This window comes from Chlorocebus sabaeus, chromosome 6 (genome assembly GCF_047675955.1).
Source record: "Chlorocebus sabaeus isolate Y175 chromosome 6, mChlSab1.0.hap1, whole genome shotgun sequence".
NCBI lineage: Eukaryota > Metazoa > Chordata > Mammalia > Primates > Cercopithecidae > Chlorocebus > Chlorocebus sabaeus.
This window is the reverse complement of record NC_132909.1, coordinates 29,318,040-29,334,865: the sequence shown is the minus strand read 5'-3', so window position 1 is coordinate 29,334,865 and position 16,826 is coordinate 29,318,040.

The window sequence follows — 16,826 nt, the reverse complement described above, 5'->3', positions numbered from 1 at the left end:
TTCTATTCAGACTATATCTTTAAATCTAAAAACTCAACAACAGGAAAGCAAACAACCCAATACAAAGTGGGCAAAATATTTCAAAAGGCACTCTGACAAAGATGATATACACAGAGCAAATCAACACTTAAAGGTGTTCTACACCATTAATCATTAGAGGAAACACAAACTAAAACCACAGTGACCTACTAAAAAGACTAACCTAAGGCTGTTAAAACAACTGAAAAAAATAAGTAAAACCTGATCATTTTAACTGCTGCCTAGGATGCAGAGCCACAAAAACTTTCCAACAATCGCTTATGGGACTGCAAAAGGTACAGATACTATGGAAAACAGTTTAGCAGTTTCTCATAAAGTTAAACATGCATTTACCATATTATGCAGCAATCCTAAGCTTAGGTACTTAACTAATAGAAATGAAAACTTATGTTCACATCAAATCCTGTACATAAATGTTTATATAGCAACTCTATTCATAATAATCAAAAAACTACAAACAAGGTGAGTATCTTCAACTGGTGAATGGATAAACAAATTGTGGTCTAGACATACAGTGGTTACTATCCAATAACAGAAAAAGAACAAAATATTAAAAATACAATATGGATGAATTTCAAATGCATTACACTGGTATAGCAGTAGGTAGTACGGTATGTAGCTTTTGAGTGTGGTATAGCGTTACACCAGCAGTATGGTGTGTAGCCTTTGAGTCTGGCTATATAATCCTATTGATATGTCATTTTGGAAAAGGCAAAATTTTAAGGATGGTTACCAGAGGTCGGGAATAGTAAAGGTAGTTGACAATGAGAAGGCAATATGAGGGAACTTGCGGGAAAGCACTGAAACAGACTCGGTGTGCTGGTGGTTACATTTGTCAAAACTGGTAGAGCTGTAGACCAAAACAGATAAATTCAACTGTATATAAATTAAAAATAAATAAAAACGATTTGAAAAAAATACCGAGAATGAAGGAGAGACAGCATGACAGATTCAGAAGGGATATTTTTCAACCATAAGAAAAAACATGAATCACTTTATGACAGTAAGTTAGAAAATATAGTTGATGTAGATAATTTTTGGCAAAAAATATAAATTAATATTGTGACTCAAAAATAAATGAGAAATTTGAATGAACAAAGGACGATTAAATAAATGATACATGTTGCAAGCCGAAAATCTCTTTCCTAGATAGAAGCAAGCCCAATAACTTTATAGGCAAATCTGTCCTAGATTCTAAACATACTACCACATCATACTAAAAATATTTTTTAAAACACAACTTCAGTGGACAGAAAAAGGAAAACTATCCAATTCATGTTACGGGGCTACTATAACCTCATTACCAAAACAAGATAAAGACTACTAGAAAACAAATACAGACTTGTTTACATACATGTATATGTGTGTGCGTATATATATGTGTGTGTATTATATATATTTTAAATATATAGAAAAATTAAGTTCACCAAGAATCCTAAAATCAAGATCAGCACATAAAATCAGTAACTCTTCTAGAATCCAACAATGAACCCTTAAAAAGTGTTGTTTTTTAAAGAGTCATTCATAGCAGCTGTAAAAGCTAGCAATAAATAAATATAGCAATAAATAAATGAAGCTATTTAATGTCCTTATGAAAATATTACAGAGACTATAAAAACACCAACATGATTACAAATATGTACTATATTCATGGATGAGAAGACATTATCATAAACATGTCAAATTTTCTTATATTACACTATAAAATCAAAACAATCTCCCTTAGACTGTTAACACTTTTTTGTAGTGAAGTTTAGCAATCTGATCCTAAAATCATGCTGAGTGACAGGAAGGACAGACAAGACAATTTTTAAAAGAAAGTATCAACAATGTAAAGAGGATGTACCCAGTAATAAGATTTGTTATAGAATTGACATCACTGAAACAATGTGGCGTTATGCAGGAACAGACAAATAGATTAGGAGAAAGCACTGAAACAGACTCAGGTAAATACAAAAACTTGATAGATAACAGAAAAGAAATTAAAAATTCGTAAAGAAAAATGAACTACTCAATACATCGTGCTGGGACAATGATACATCTATCTATACATACATATATGTACATGTATATGTGTATACATATTAAATATATATATATCCATGTGTATAGATATAAGAATATTTAATGTTTATATAGAATACATTGATAAATATACAGCTCAGATAGCCCTACATTTCACTGTTTACAAAAAAGCATTCTAGGAATTTTAAAATTTTGAATGTGAAAATGTAAAACAATCTAGAGAATTTCCGTTTTCCCTCTGTATTTAGTAACATGTAACTGACAAATAAAATTGTATATATTTAAGGTGTACAATGTGATACCTTGATTATATATAATATATTAGATATTATATTATATTATATATAAGTATTATATTATATAATACATTAGATATTATATTATATTATATATAAGTATTATATTATATAATACATTAGATATTATATAATATATAAGTATTATATTATATAATATATTAGATATTATATAATATATAAATATTATACTATATAATATATTAGATATTATATAATATATAAATATACTATATAATATATTAGATATTATATTATATATTATATAATATTTATATATGATATTATATTTATTAATATATTATATTGATATTTATATGATATTAAATATATTATATGATATTTATATATTAATTTTTTTTTTTTTTTTTTTTTTGAGACGGAGTCTCGCTCTGTCGCCCAGGCTGGAGTGCAGTGGCCGGATCTCTGCTCACTGCAAGCTCCGCCTCCCGGGTTCACGCCATTCTCCTGCCTCAGCCTCCCAAGTAGCTGGGACTACAGGCGCCCGCCACCTCGCCCGGCTAGTTTTTTGTATTTTTTTTTTTAGTAGAGACGGGGTTTCACCGGGTTAGCCAGGATGGTCTCGATCTCCTGACCTCGTGATCCGCCCGTCTCGGCCTCCCAAAGTGCTGGGATTACAGGCTTGAGCCACCGCGCCCGGCCTTATATTAATATATTATATTGATATTTAATATTATATTAAATGTATTATATAATATTTAATATACTATATTATGTTTATAATATATTAATATAACATATTATATAGTGTTTAATATAATATATTAATATATTTTATTATATTATATATTATATTTATTTATATATAATATATTAATATATAATTATGCATAATTATATGATATATAAATATATAATTATATATAATTATATAGTATATATATGTCTTGTGAAATGATTACCACAATCAATTTAGTTAACACATCCATCACCTCACATAGTTACCTTTGCTGTAACGAGAATATTCAAGATCTACTCTCTGAATAAATTTCAGGTATACGATACAGTATTACTAAATATATTCACCACGCTGTTCATTAGATGCCTAGAACTTATTCCTTTTGTAACTGAAAGTTTATACCCTTTGACCAACATCTCTCCTTTCCCTCCCCCGGCCTCTGCAATTCCACTCCACTCTTTATTTCCATTAACTTGTCTTTTTTAGATTCCATATATAAGTGAGATGAGATAGTATTTGTCTTTTTCTGTCTGATTTATTTCACTTAGCAAAATTTCATCAAGTTTCATCCATGTTGTCACAAGTGACAGGATTTCCTTCTTTTTATGGCTGAATAACATTCCATTGTATATATACATCACACCTTTCAACACACGATTTATCTATTCATCCTTCAGCACTTACATTGATTTCATAGCTTGGCTATTGTGTATAATGCTTCAGTGAGCACGGGAGTGCAAGTATCTCGTCAACATACTGATGTCATTTCCTTTGAATATATACCCAGAGATGGGATCACTGGATCACACACCAGTTCTATTTTTAATGTTTTGAGGAAACTTCCTACTGTTTTCTATAATGGCTGTACCATTTATGTTCACACCAACAGTGCACAGGATTCTCTTTTCTCCACATCTCACCAACATTTGTTGTTGCTTGTCTTTTTGATAATAGACAAGCTGTGAGGTGATATCTCAATGTGGTTTTAATTTGCCTTTCTTCCTTGATTAGTGATGGTGAGCCCCTTTTCATATACCTGCTGACTATTTGTATGTCTTATTTGAGAGAGTCTACTTGCCCATTTTTAAAATCAGGTTCTTTGTATTTTTGGTATTGAGTTGAATGAGTTCCTTATATATTTTGGATATTGGCCTCTTATCAAATATATGGTTGGCAAATATTTTTTCCCGTTCCATAGGTTGCCTTTTCATTTCGCTGATTGCTTCGTTTTCTGTGCAGAAGTTTTTAGTTTGGTGTATTCTCACTTGTTTATTTTTGCTTTTGTTGACTGTGGTTTTGATGTCATATCACAGTTTCTTAAACACAATATCAAGAACGCACACCATCAATGCGAATAAAATGCTAACTGTAATTATATTAAGATTTTAAGGCCGGGCGCAGTGGCTCAAGCCTGTAATCCTAGCACTTTGGGAGGCCGAGACGGGCGGATCACGAGGTCAGGAGATCGAGACCATCCTGGCTAACACGGTGAAACCCCGTCTCTACTAAAAAATACAAAAACCTAGCCGGGCGTGGTGGCAGGCACCTGTAATCCCAGCTACTCGGGAGGCTGAGGCAGGAGAATGGCGTAAACCCGGGAGGCGGAGCTTGCAGTGAGCTGAGAGCCGGCCACTGCGCTCCAGCCTAGGCGACAGAGCGAGACTCCGTCTCAAAAAAAAAAAAAAAAAATTTTAAAACTTCTGTGTGCTAAAGATACAAAGCTAAAAAATAGGTTATAACATAGGACTATATTCCAACACATATTACCATTATACGATTAGTATCAAGACTATCTAAAGAACTCCTACAAAGCAATTACAAATAGTTTAATGGTCAAATTTATAAAAGATAAAGCTCTCATGGACTGAATGCATATAAAATGCTGCTTCATTTCATTGCATTTCAGAAAAAATGCAAATCAAAACAATGAGATGAAATACCACATCAGAACATACCAGCAGATTAGCTAAAATTTTTAAATCTGGCAATGTCAAGTGGTAGTTATAGTTGAAGGGAAATAAAAACATTCACAAGTTGTTGGTGGGAATTAAAATTTATATAAACACTTTCAAAAGCAATTTGTGAAGATGATATTAAGGTGAAAGTCCATACATCTGATGGCTTGGCAATTACACTTCCAGGTGTACATGGAAGAGGAACATGGCATACAAGTCAAGAAGACTTGCTCAAAGATGTCCATTGCTTCAATGTAAAGTTCATCAATGGAAGAATGGGTAAATGATTGTGGCATATTCATACAATAAAATATAACTGCACCAGTAAAACAAACTGAAGGTGTACATCTCAACAGGGATAAATATCTCAAAAATATAATGTTACATAAAAATATATTAAAGACCAGGTGTAGTGGCTCACGCCTGTAATCCCAACACTTTGGAAGGCCCAGGAAGGTGGCTTACTTCAGGTCAGGAATTCAAGATCAACCTGGGCAGCATAGTGAGACCCCATGTCTACAAAAACTAAGAACACTAGCCAGGCATGGTGGCACATGCCTGTGGTCTCAGCTACTCTAGAGGCTGAGCTGAGAGGATCGCTGGAGCCCAGGAGGTGGAGGCTGGAGTGAGCTACGATTGTGCCACTGCAGTCCAGCCTGAGTAACACAATGACACCTTGTCTCAATAATAATAATAAAAGTGGCAGATATGCATGTATTATGTGACCCTGTGTTCTTAAAATGTGGATCACACATAACAATTATGTATGCTGTTCATGGATACATATACATGAAGCAAAAGTATCAAAGCCTGATAAGGAAGGCTACACCCTATTTCAAGGAGTGGTCCTGCAGGGGGGTGAGGGGTGTATTAAAAAAAGACTCTAGCTCTATCTGTAATAATTTGCCTTAAGAAAGAAGAAGGACAGCAGAAAAGGTGAGAGAAGAGAGGGAAGGAAGGAGATTAAAAGGTAGATGGATAATGGAAACATGGATTATTGCTACATATTCCCCATTTGTTTTTGCTTGAATTATTTTTATAACAGAAAGAAGGAAAAGATAGGGGAGGAAGGAAAAGATTAAATAGAAATTCACCAAAACGCTTAAAGCAGCTATCTCAGGGTAGGGCACTGGGGAGAATTGTATTCATTTATTTACATTTTTTTCATATTTTCTGAATTATCCCCAGTAAACATGTATTGCTTTTATGAGCTGAACAAAAACAATAAATGCTCTTTGTAAAAGCACCTTGCTAAGCTGTTGTGATTTAAACGCCTGGATTGTGGGAGAGACGCTGATATTCTGGACATCCGGGCCAGCTCCCGGAGTGACTGTCCAAGACAGGTTTCTGGGGGAACTGATAAGCGAACAACCGAATTTAAATTCCAGTATCAGTACCAGCACCCCAGGCCTCAGGAGGTGAGGGCTCCAGGAGTCTCCATACTCTGCCAGCCTCCCAGGGGACGGGGCTGCCACAAGAGATAAAAGCCAGCTTTGCGGTTCTCTCCGAAAATCTTTGAAAATCGTTCTTTGAAGATCGAGGTGACCGAATCTCATAGCCATGTTACCACAGGCCCCCTCTATGCCATTGAAGACAGGGATGGACATCCCTAAAATACCCAGCCCGTGGGCATGATCCTGTGTGCTTCCTGGGGACGGCCTGCTCAATGGCTGGCCAAGTCCATCCCCAGTGGCTTTTCCATATTGCTTAAAACACCTCTGGGAAGTCTTACTAATCTTGTCTCTATTTTACAGAGAAAAAAAAATGGGACTCAGAGAAGTTAATTGACTTGGACAGGGTCACCCAGCTAATAAGCGGTATGGAGTCAACACCCAAGAAAGCCACTCTGTGCCCCAGGGGAGTCCCAGGAGGCCACCCCGTGCCCCAGTGGTAGAATGTTGGGCACCAATAACAGGCTAAGGAGAGAAATGATATTGGATACATGTGCAACATTCCCAAAAGTCCCAAACCCACCGTGACAGCAGCCCCACATGCAGGGGCAGGGTGGGACCTATTTTGAGGTCAGACGGTACATTCCCGTCCCCTGACTCCAGTCCTCCAATCCCCCTTGACCCACAGGGGTCTTTATAAGCTAGAGAAGCTGCCACATTCACCATGCCCACCCTGTCCTCCCATCTCCCACTTCCCGTGCTCAACTCTCAAAGGCAGTTAATGTGAATAGATGAGAAGTTTAAGTACCTTGGAAAGGGCTAAATGAATAGGAATGGGAAAATCCCAGTGTTTTTCTCCCATCAGTCTTTCTGATTGCTCTTAACTCTATTTCCTGAACAGGATCTGTGGCAGTCAAGCTCCTGGCTAGTCATTTTTTTTATCACCATCGGGAAAAACACACAGTACTTAGAGCAGCAGGGGCCCTCTTAAGATCTAGGCAGGAGGGAACCCACAGGGCAGCTATTCCCCAAAATTGGAAATGGCTCTTGGAGGTCCAGCAGGTTTCTGCACACCAACCAAACCCCTGTGCTCCCAAGAGGGAGAAGAGGAAGACGGGAGCCTTCTGCCCAGCCTCCTGATTTCTTCCCAGGGCTCCTGGACCCACTACCCCAAGCCTTGGTCCAGCTCCCATGCTAGGTGACTTCATCTCCTACCCCATGGGGCAAGTTCCAGAAAAACTGGAACTCCCCATTTTTATATGAAAGTACATCAATTTGTTATCAGTGGCAACTAATTTTAAAAAGCTCTAAATGCTTTCTGGACCGAATGAAACAAGTCTGCAGGCTGAATCTGGCCTCTGGGCTACTGTGTGGTCCACGGGCTGGCTAGGAGCAGGTCTAAGACAGACAGCAAAACAACCACGACATAACAATGATAGAAGACGCCTCACACCTATCCCGCCCTGACCGCGTGCCAGACAGCCATTGCGTGGCAGTGAAAGAAAGCCTCGTGTGACCAGCTCCATTTTGCTCCTAACCTACCCTCTGCATCATATCTTCTGGGTTAACCACTATTGCTGAACTCTGCATGTAGGCCAAGCTCACTATGGGAGGAATTTCATGTATAGTTTAAAGCAAAGATGATCATGGTCTCTTCCCAACACTCACCCCCAAGGAGATAAGGAGGGCATCCCACGAGCAACTCCACAGCATCCCTGGAACCTGGCCACGAACAGAAGATTGCATAGCCTCCTTGGACCCTCACTGGCTCAGGCTGTCTCCCTTCCTTTTTTCTTTTTTTTTTTTTTTTGAGATGGAGTCTCGCTCTGTCACCCAGGCTGGAGTGCAGTGGCTCGATCTCAGCTCATTGCAGCCTCCGCCTCCCGGGTTCAAGCAATTCTCCCACCTCAGCCTCTCAAGTAGCTGGGATTATAGGGGTGCACCACCATGCCCAACTAATTTTTGCATTTTTAGTAGAGACAGGGTTTCACCATGTCGGCCAGGGTGGTCTCAATCTCCTGACCTCAGGTGATCCATCCGCCTCGGCCTCCCAAAGTACTGGGATTAAAGGCGTGAGCCACCGCACCTGGCCCTTGGTCACTTTTTCATCCCAACCCCCTCCCCTGCCCCTTTCCCTTAACATAAAAAAAGCCTGAGATTTGTACTGACTTAAGATGGTTCTGTAGGGCATTCCTCTACCCTCCTTTTGGCTGCTGGCTCTCCAAAATAAAGTCGCCTTCCTTGCCCCCACTCCTTGTCTCTCGATGTCCATGGGTTTGGGCTTATGCTAAACCAACACCGGGAAAAACACACAGTACTTAAGAGTGTTAATGAGGTAGCGGTGCAGGTGCTTCCGGTGCCCTTGGTCTATCCCAGATGTCAGCAGCTGCTATGGTGGGCAGGCCCACAAATGTGGGCAGCAGCCCACCGAAGGGCCTGCCCAGTTTCTCCACACTCCGGCTACCAGGTTTTCTTCCAGGGATACAGGATGAAGTCTTCCAGTGTGGGAGCTGGGCCAAGACCTGGGGTTGCTCACCCAGAAGTGGGGCAGAAGTAGCCCTTGGCCCATGGGATACAGGTATCAATGGATGCAGGCCTCAACCTGTGGCCTTTGGAGGGACAATTCTGAGGGGCATTCTGCATGTACCTCAGGACCTCCCAGACACTGCGAGCCCCTGTCACCCTCAGCCATAACCAGCCTAGCAATGCACTCTTTCAGAGGAATCCACGTTAAGATAGTTTGCCGATAAGGACCCTGAAGCTCAGAGAGATTAAGTAATTTGCCCAAGGCCTCTCAGCTGCTGAAGGACACTTGGGGATTGAAAAAGGACGAGTTGGCTCTCATGTCCGACCATTGCACTACCACCTTCTTAGAGAAAACCAGTCGGACCCTCCAGGCCTGTGGCCGGTTCTTGCCCTCTGCATCTGAACCTGTCAGCGAGTCCAGGGGAGGGCTCGCCAGGACTGTGGCCAAAAAGCAAGGGTCCCATATGTGCCCTGGAAGGTCCGAAGAGAGCGCAGTTGGCGGGACACCTCCTCCTTAATGTGGGCCCAGGATGCCACCCAGACGTCCTGAGCTTACCTGCCCTTCTCCTTAGGAAGGGACAGATCAGAGCCGGAGGGGCTCCCTCTAGGGGCCAGTAAGACTTGTGCCAGCCCCAGAGCTGCAGCAGGCCCCAAGGACAGGTGCTGGGGCCTTTGCTCTACAATGGGAAGACAGAGGGCGCCGCCTTTCCCCAGACCCCACTGGCTGGGGATGAACAGAAGGCTCATAAAGAAGAGATGTTCCAAAAGCTTGCCCTTCCTGGGACCCAGCGAATCCCCCACTGCCTCAAGATGCAGGGCGGAGCTGATCTGCTCAGGATGTCTGGAGGGAGCCGGGCTCACGGGCAGTCGAGGGTCTGGGTGTGAGGCAGGCAGGTGGCGTGCGAGGCTTGCCTCCCTGCAGACTGTCACACTGGGGGTCTCACTCGCCTTCCTTGTCACCCCTTCCCAGGAGAGTAGACACAGGCTAAGACCCCAGGCCCGGCTGCAGCGTCGCCTCCATCACCCTCTGTGGGATGCTGAGCCATCAGGCGGCTTTCCTGGGTCACAGTTTTCCCATGTACACCTCAATAGCACAATACTGATTGAGCTGTCCCTCCATGCCAGGCCTTTCCTGCACCACAAAAGCCCTGTGACTCCAGTGCTTATGGTCATCCCCATTGTAGAGCTGAGGAAACTCAGATGCAGAGAGGTTGGGTGACTTGCCCGAGGTCACACAGCCAGCCCACACCCTTGCGAGGCTTTCCGACTCCAGAGGCCACGTGGCGTTCTATGTGTGACCCTTCCTCTGCACTCTTTCTTTCTGGAAAAGATTATTTTAGAGACAGCCTTGAGCCCAACACTTCCAGGATCCTTAATGTGCAAGGATGTAGAAAAAGAAGCCTAAATGATTCCTGAGTTTTGAGAGCCTGTGCAGATAAATGCATCATCCCTGAGCAAAATGGAAGGAGCGAGGAGTGAGGAGCAAGGGCACAATGGAACAGTGAGGGGCTGCCCAGGGTCCCCGGACTCACAGGGTAGAGAGGTCAGCGGGTCTGGGAACTAGAGTACACTGGATCCTGGGGTGTGCCGGCAACCCCTTACCAAGTCACTCCCTGAAACATGCCCGGGGAAAGACCCATCGTGGCCTGAGCTACAGCCATGAAGATTTAGGGATCACGTGGGAGAGAAAAGTTGGAACCAAGGGGTCACACTCCTCAGGAGGGGTGCCATCCGCCTCTCCTCACACGAACCCAACTCTGCAGCCTTGGCAAAGTCCTGGGAGAGTGAACAGAGACCCCCAGGCTCAGCAGCCAGGAGTTGGCAGGAGGACACTTATGTGACCTTATGTGACCTTATGTGACCACAGCCAAGGAGAGCTGCTGTGGGGCACTCCCACCCTTGTGCAGGGCAGGGTCAAGAGTGACCTGCACGGCTGTTCCCCACAGGGCAGAGACCCGGGAGAGCCTCTCTAGCCTCTTTTTCACAGCCTCCCCTGCAGCCATTGGCATGTGGCCAGTGAGACCCACTGCCCTCAGAGCCCAACATGTAGCCACTGACCTCTGTCAGGAGAGAAACAACCAGCCCTTGCTCTCTGCCCACCTCGCCACTCCTACCATAATTTCTGGGACCCTTTAATCCCTCCATAAACCCACCTCCTAGAGCAGAGTATCAGTGCTTCTCAGCATTTTCCAGACCCTCCCCCAGAGGACCAGATCAGGAGGGAAAGGAGGAGGGACTGAGTCCCACACAGTGGCTGGCACCCCTCTTACCACTTGGGCTAAAATCCCAGTTCTTTCCCTCTGGGTCTGAAGCTCTGTTTTTATAAACTCTCCCATCCCTCATGACCTCAGCTTCAGCAGGGGAGTCCAGCGCCCAGAATCCAGGAGGAGGCAGGGAGCACAGGAAAGCGTGTACACACACAAGGAGTCGCATCCATCATGGTGCAGGCCCCTGGAGGGGTCAGGGCTGCTGTGCTGCTCCCATGTTCCCAGCGAGGACCTTAAGCCTCAGACAGGGCCACCAAGCAGAGCCAGGCCAGGAGCCCGGGCTCCTGATGACACACTTTTCCACATGTCCGTCCCACACACTCCCAGTCAGCCCCTTGCCGTCCACACACCCACCCCATAAACACCTGCGGAACCCTGAGGCTGGACCCTGTGGTGGCTGCCTGAGGCATCTGAAACCAGCCAGGTTCTCCATAGAATGGATGTTTATGGATTTATTTTAACAAACATCGAAATTGACTCTCTTAGTCTTAAAGCATGAAACTTACATTTGTCTTCTCTGAGTTCCTTTCCCAGGAAACCAACCTTCAGGCCTCCTGGATAGTATCAAGAAACTGAAACCTCTCTTCTTTACCCCTCTGGAATCCTATTCCTTCCTACATAAACTCCCAATTTTAGTCGACTGGGAGGATGGATTTGAGACTGATCTACTCTCTCCTCAGCTGCAGCACCCGAAAAAGCCTTCTTCCCTGGCAATACTCATTGTCTCAGTCACTGGCTTTCTGTGTGGCAAGCAACAAGACCTAAACCAAAACCTGGTGTTTTAATAACACATCTGTAGAGTCTAGGCAGGACTCTAAACCAAGTGCTCCTTGGGGTCAGGAAGAGCTCAAACTTCCTGGGTCTCCTTTGTGCCCAGAAATGCATATACAGTGGCCTCGGGTCTGGAATTCTCTCCCACAGGGTCCAGAAGAAGGCTGGGCCACAGATCCAAGGAGGAGTATGAAAATGCACTTGTGTAGCCCACGTGACTAAATAACAGGGACCATAAACACACATTCTGCCAATGTCAAATTCCTAGTTTTGATATCGTGCCATAGTTATGTAACAGTAAAGCAGCAAAATAACTAATAGCACTCACTCCATTTTTGTTAAGGGGCCTTTACCTGTTCCTGCAGGTCGGCTAGAAAAATTTTAAAGCACTGAGATAAAATGTAAACATTGCATTCACGTAGTTTTTGAAACTGTATTAGTCCATTTTTGCATTCCTTTAAAGAACTACCTAAGATTAGGTAATTTATGAAGAAAAGAGGTTTGACTAACAGTTTCACATGGCTAGGGAGGCCTCAGGAAACTTACAATCATAGCAGAAGGTAGAGGAGAAGCAAGTACCGTCTTCACAAGGCGGCAGGAGACAGAAAGTGAAGGGAGAAGTGCCACTTTTAAACCATCAAATCTCATGAGAACTCCCTCACTATGATGAGAACAGCACGGGGGAACTCCCACCCACCCTCGCTATGATCCACTCACCTCCCACCAGGTCCCTCCCTAACATGTGGGGATTACAATTTGACATGAGATTTGGGTGGGGACACAGAGCCAAACCCTATCATTCTGTCCCAGCCCCTCCCAAATCTCATGTCCTTTTCACCTTTCGAAACCAGTCATGCCTTCCCAACAGTCCCCCAAAGTCTTAACTCTTTCCAGCATTAACTCAAAAGTCCAAGTCCAAAGTCTCTTCTGAGATAAGGCAAGTCCATTCCACTTATGAGCCTGTAAACTCAAAAACAAGTTCGTTACCTCCAAGACACAATAATGGTACAGGCATTGAGCAAATGCTCTCATTCCAAATTGGCCAAAACCAAGGGTCCACAGGCCCCATGTAAGTCCAAAACCTGCCAGGGCACTCATTAAATCTTGAATCTCCAAAATAATCTCCTTTGACTCCATGTTTCACATTCCAGGGCACGCTGATGCGAGGGGTGAACTCCCAAGGATTTGGGCAGAAACTAACTCTGGGATTGAAGGGGAAGTGTGTAAACAATTGTGTTTTGTTCAAGATTTATAGGAGCACTGTGACCTGACTGAGGACAGAGACGTTCCCAACCTCCTGGGACCTTCACTGGCACCCAGATGTCTGCAGTTAGTCACACATCTTAATCCCAACTCCCTTCTTTTTCCCCTGCCCTCAACATCAAAAGAGCCTGAAATGTGTACTGGCTTGAGATGGCCTTTGTGACGCTAACCCACTGTCTTCTCAGGTTGCTGTCTCTTGAATAAACCTGCTTTTCCTTCCACCAAGTCTTGTCTCCCAAATGTGGCTTTCAAGTGGGGAACAACTGAACCTGGGTTCAGTTCCAGTTTCATAAGACGTAACCAGGAGAAAAACTACCGGTTTTCTATCTTTAGGGACCTCTCTTACTACTGTCTTTGCAGCTTCCTGTCAATGTACAATGATGTCAAAATAAAAGGTGATTTTAAAGTCCGAACAGGGAGGTAAGACTGTGAGATGTTTCTGTGGGATGGTGGTGTCTGCCAGGAAACTGACCAGCTGACCTGGCGAGTCTGCCGAGAAGGTGCCAAGCTGTACAGATACTATCCTGGGCAGCATCTTCCTGCCCCAGGCTCCAGTCCAGGGCATGTCTCACTGTTCTCTTCTCGTCCGTTGCTGCCGGTTTGCAAAGACAACCGCATAGAACATAAGCTTCTACATATGAACAGAAGAGACCCTGATTTATTTCTCGGATGGGGAAAGATCTTGGAGGGGCTGCAAAGACTTACAAAAAAACAGTGGGGAAATGATTACACGTCAGGGTGTTTCATTGTCTGGGGCCTCAGCAGCCCGATTTACTGTTCCTGGGAGGATCAGAACAGGGGCCATGATAAACCAAGGACTGGAGATGAGCAGGGCTGGTGTCAGGCGAGATTTGTGCAAATGGCTCACAACAGGGAAAATCCCTAGTTAAAAATGGGCTAACATCATTCCCAGCAGCCCATTCCTTTTCCACTGTGCTCCTCAGGAACAATCCCACTCATCATGATAAAGTCTGGGGAAAGAGCAAGTCTGGAGGGCCCCCCGCCCCTCAGCACAGTGTGCCAGAGCCTGCCCACAGCCTGGAGAGGCGATGCCAGCACTCAGCTCACGGCGGAGCATTGCCCTGTACCCGTGCCATCCTGAGCACTCCCTGCACACTGTCATTTCTCGCCCGTATCAACCCTCTGAAGGAGGGCCCATTTCCCAGGTGAGGAAACTGAGGCCGAGAGAGCTTAAGGAACTCATCTGAAGTCACACAGCCAGGTCTATCTGACCTCAGCTGATTCTTTGAAATGCTGTGTCAGGCTGCCTCCAGCAGTGATAAAGGTGACCTAGGATGGAGACACATTCCTTCAAAACAGCTGGAGTCTCCAGAGGTCAGGAAGGATGCTTGAGTGACGGGTGCAGGCAGCGGGGCCCAGAAACTCCGAGGTGCTTTCTCTGCCATTACTCAGAGCCCCTCAACCTCCCCCCAACCCTTTCCAAAGTCCCTCAGCCACCATCGCGTTTGATCCTGAGGAAGGAGAGGTCTGTCCAGCTCCACTTTGCAGATGATGAAGCTGAGGCCAGAGTCTCACAACAGAGCAGATACCACATCAGGCCTTCTGACTCTGGGCCGTAGAAAGGCTCTGCAGAGGGGAGGTGTGGGGAGGACTCCTGTGAGGCCTGGCAGGGCATGGGATCCCCTCTGGCAGTCCCAGGCTATAGGCAGCTGAGGCAGAGAGTGAGCCTGGCAGCGCTCCTGGAGCTCCTGGCCTCTTCCTCGGCCTAAATCTCTGCCTTTGCAGCACGCCCGTGTCAGCTGCACCTCTGACCTCACCAGGGGCTGCCGGCTGACTCTGATTTACCTGGAGCTTCCTGCTTCCAGGACAGTGAGGAGCCAGCCAGCCTCTCCTGGACCTGCACCCAGTGAGTTCCCATTCCTACCCTCCTGGGGGCCTGGGAGCTGAGGGAAGGCCTTGGGCTGGGACAGCAGGATGGCCTGAGCCCATGGGCTGTGGCACTGGGGAGCCAGGTTCCTGTCTCCCCGAGACCACTAGATGACTGAGTAACAGTGAAACAGCAAGATAACTAACATCACTGACTCCATTTTTGTTTAAGGACCCCTGACCCCTTGCTGCCTTCAGGCTAGGATAATTTTAGAGCACTGAGTTATTACGCAAAAACAGCAATCATGTCGGTTTTTTTAAGCTAACACTGAGGCTAAAGGGAAGTCTGTCAACGACCAACTATGTTTTGTTAAAGATTATAGGAGCATTGTCACCTGACCGAGGATCAATGTGTTCCCAACCTCCTCGGAACCTCACTGGCGCCCAAATGTCTGCAGTCCTCCACCACCTCTTAATGCCAGCCCCCTCTTCTTTACCCTGCCCTTAACATAATAAGAACCTGAAATGTGTCCTAACTAAAGGTAGTACTTTAGGACACTAGTTCTCCATCTTCGTGGTTTGCTGGCTGGTCTGAATAAACCTGCCTTTCCTCCCACCAACTCTCACCCCTTGTGTTTGGTGTTTAAGCAGCACACAGCCACACTGGGTCTGGTTACAACTGTAGCTGCTTCCCACATCCACAGGATCCCCACTGGTGTGGTGCTGACCGCCCGGAAGTCCTGCAGGGACTCCTAACAGTGAGGCACGTTTTCCGGGAGCAGACATGAAGGTCTTGGCTTGGTCAGACTGTCCTAAGTCAGAGGCCAACAGAAAGCCTACAGCCTGGTAGGATTTGAAAGGGGATCCCAGAAAAGTCCCCAAAACCTCCCAACTATGCCTGAAAACTCAGAGGTCTGCAACAGTCCCCAGCCCACCTGAGGAGGAGGCCTACATTACTCCACTTTCAGGGCTGTCTCTTATCTACTGGGATGCAGGGGTAGCTTTCAGGGAGGCATGGTATGGGGCAGATAGGGGCCACTGGGATGAGAGCCGGGCTGCAAGGGGAGGGAACAGACTTCCCTATCCTTGTCCTACCTCATTCTCTCTACGTCCCTGACAAGTTCATGCTCCCATTCCCACTTCACAGATGGCCACAATGGTGAGGGGCAGCCAGAGGCAGGGTTCAAATCCACATTAGCTCACTCCTGAGTTCTTTTCCCCATGCAGGACTACAGGGAAGAGAGGATGGACAGGTCCACATTGTCACCAGTCCACCACCGTGGCCCCCACTCAGCTCACCTGGTCTGCCATGGGCAGGATAAGTTAGCAAAAAGTAAGATGAACAAAAAATATAGAAAATCTGACTCTAAGTTAATAAATTTGATTTCCTACAGAAAATGCATCTACCTTTTCAGCATTCATGACCAAAATAAATACTTTTGACCACAAAAAAAAAAAAAAAAAAATACCCTCTATAAGTTCCAAAATTATATAAAATGATATGGACCACATTCTTTCATCACAATATAATAAAACTAGAAGAGATTAATGTTTAATGTTAAAAACCTAATCATTTAGGGTTGTGTGTGTGTGTGTTTGTGTGTGTGTGTGTTTTGTTTGTTTGTTTGTTTGTTTTTGAAATGGAGTTTCAATGTTATCACCCTGGCTGGGGTGCAGTGGTGCAATCTCAGCTCACTGCAACCTCCGCCTCCTGAGTTCAAGTGATTCTCCTGCCTCAGCCTCCCAAGGGATTACAGGCGCCTGCC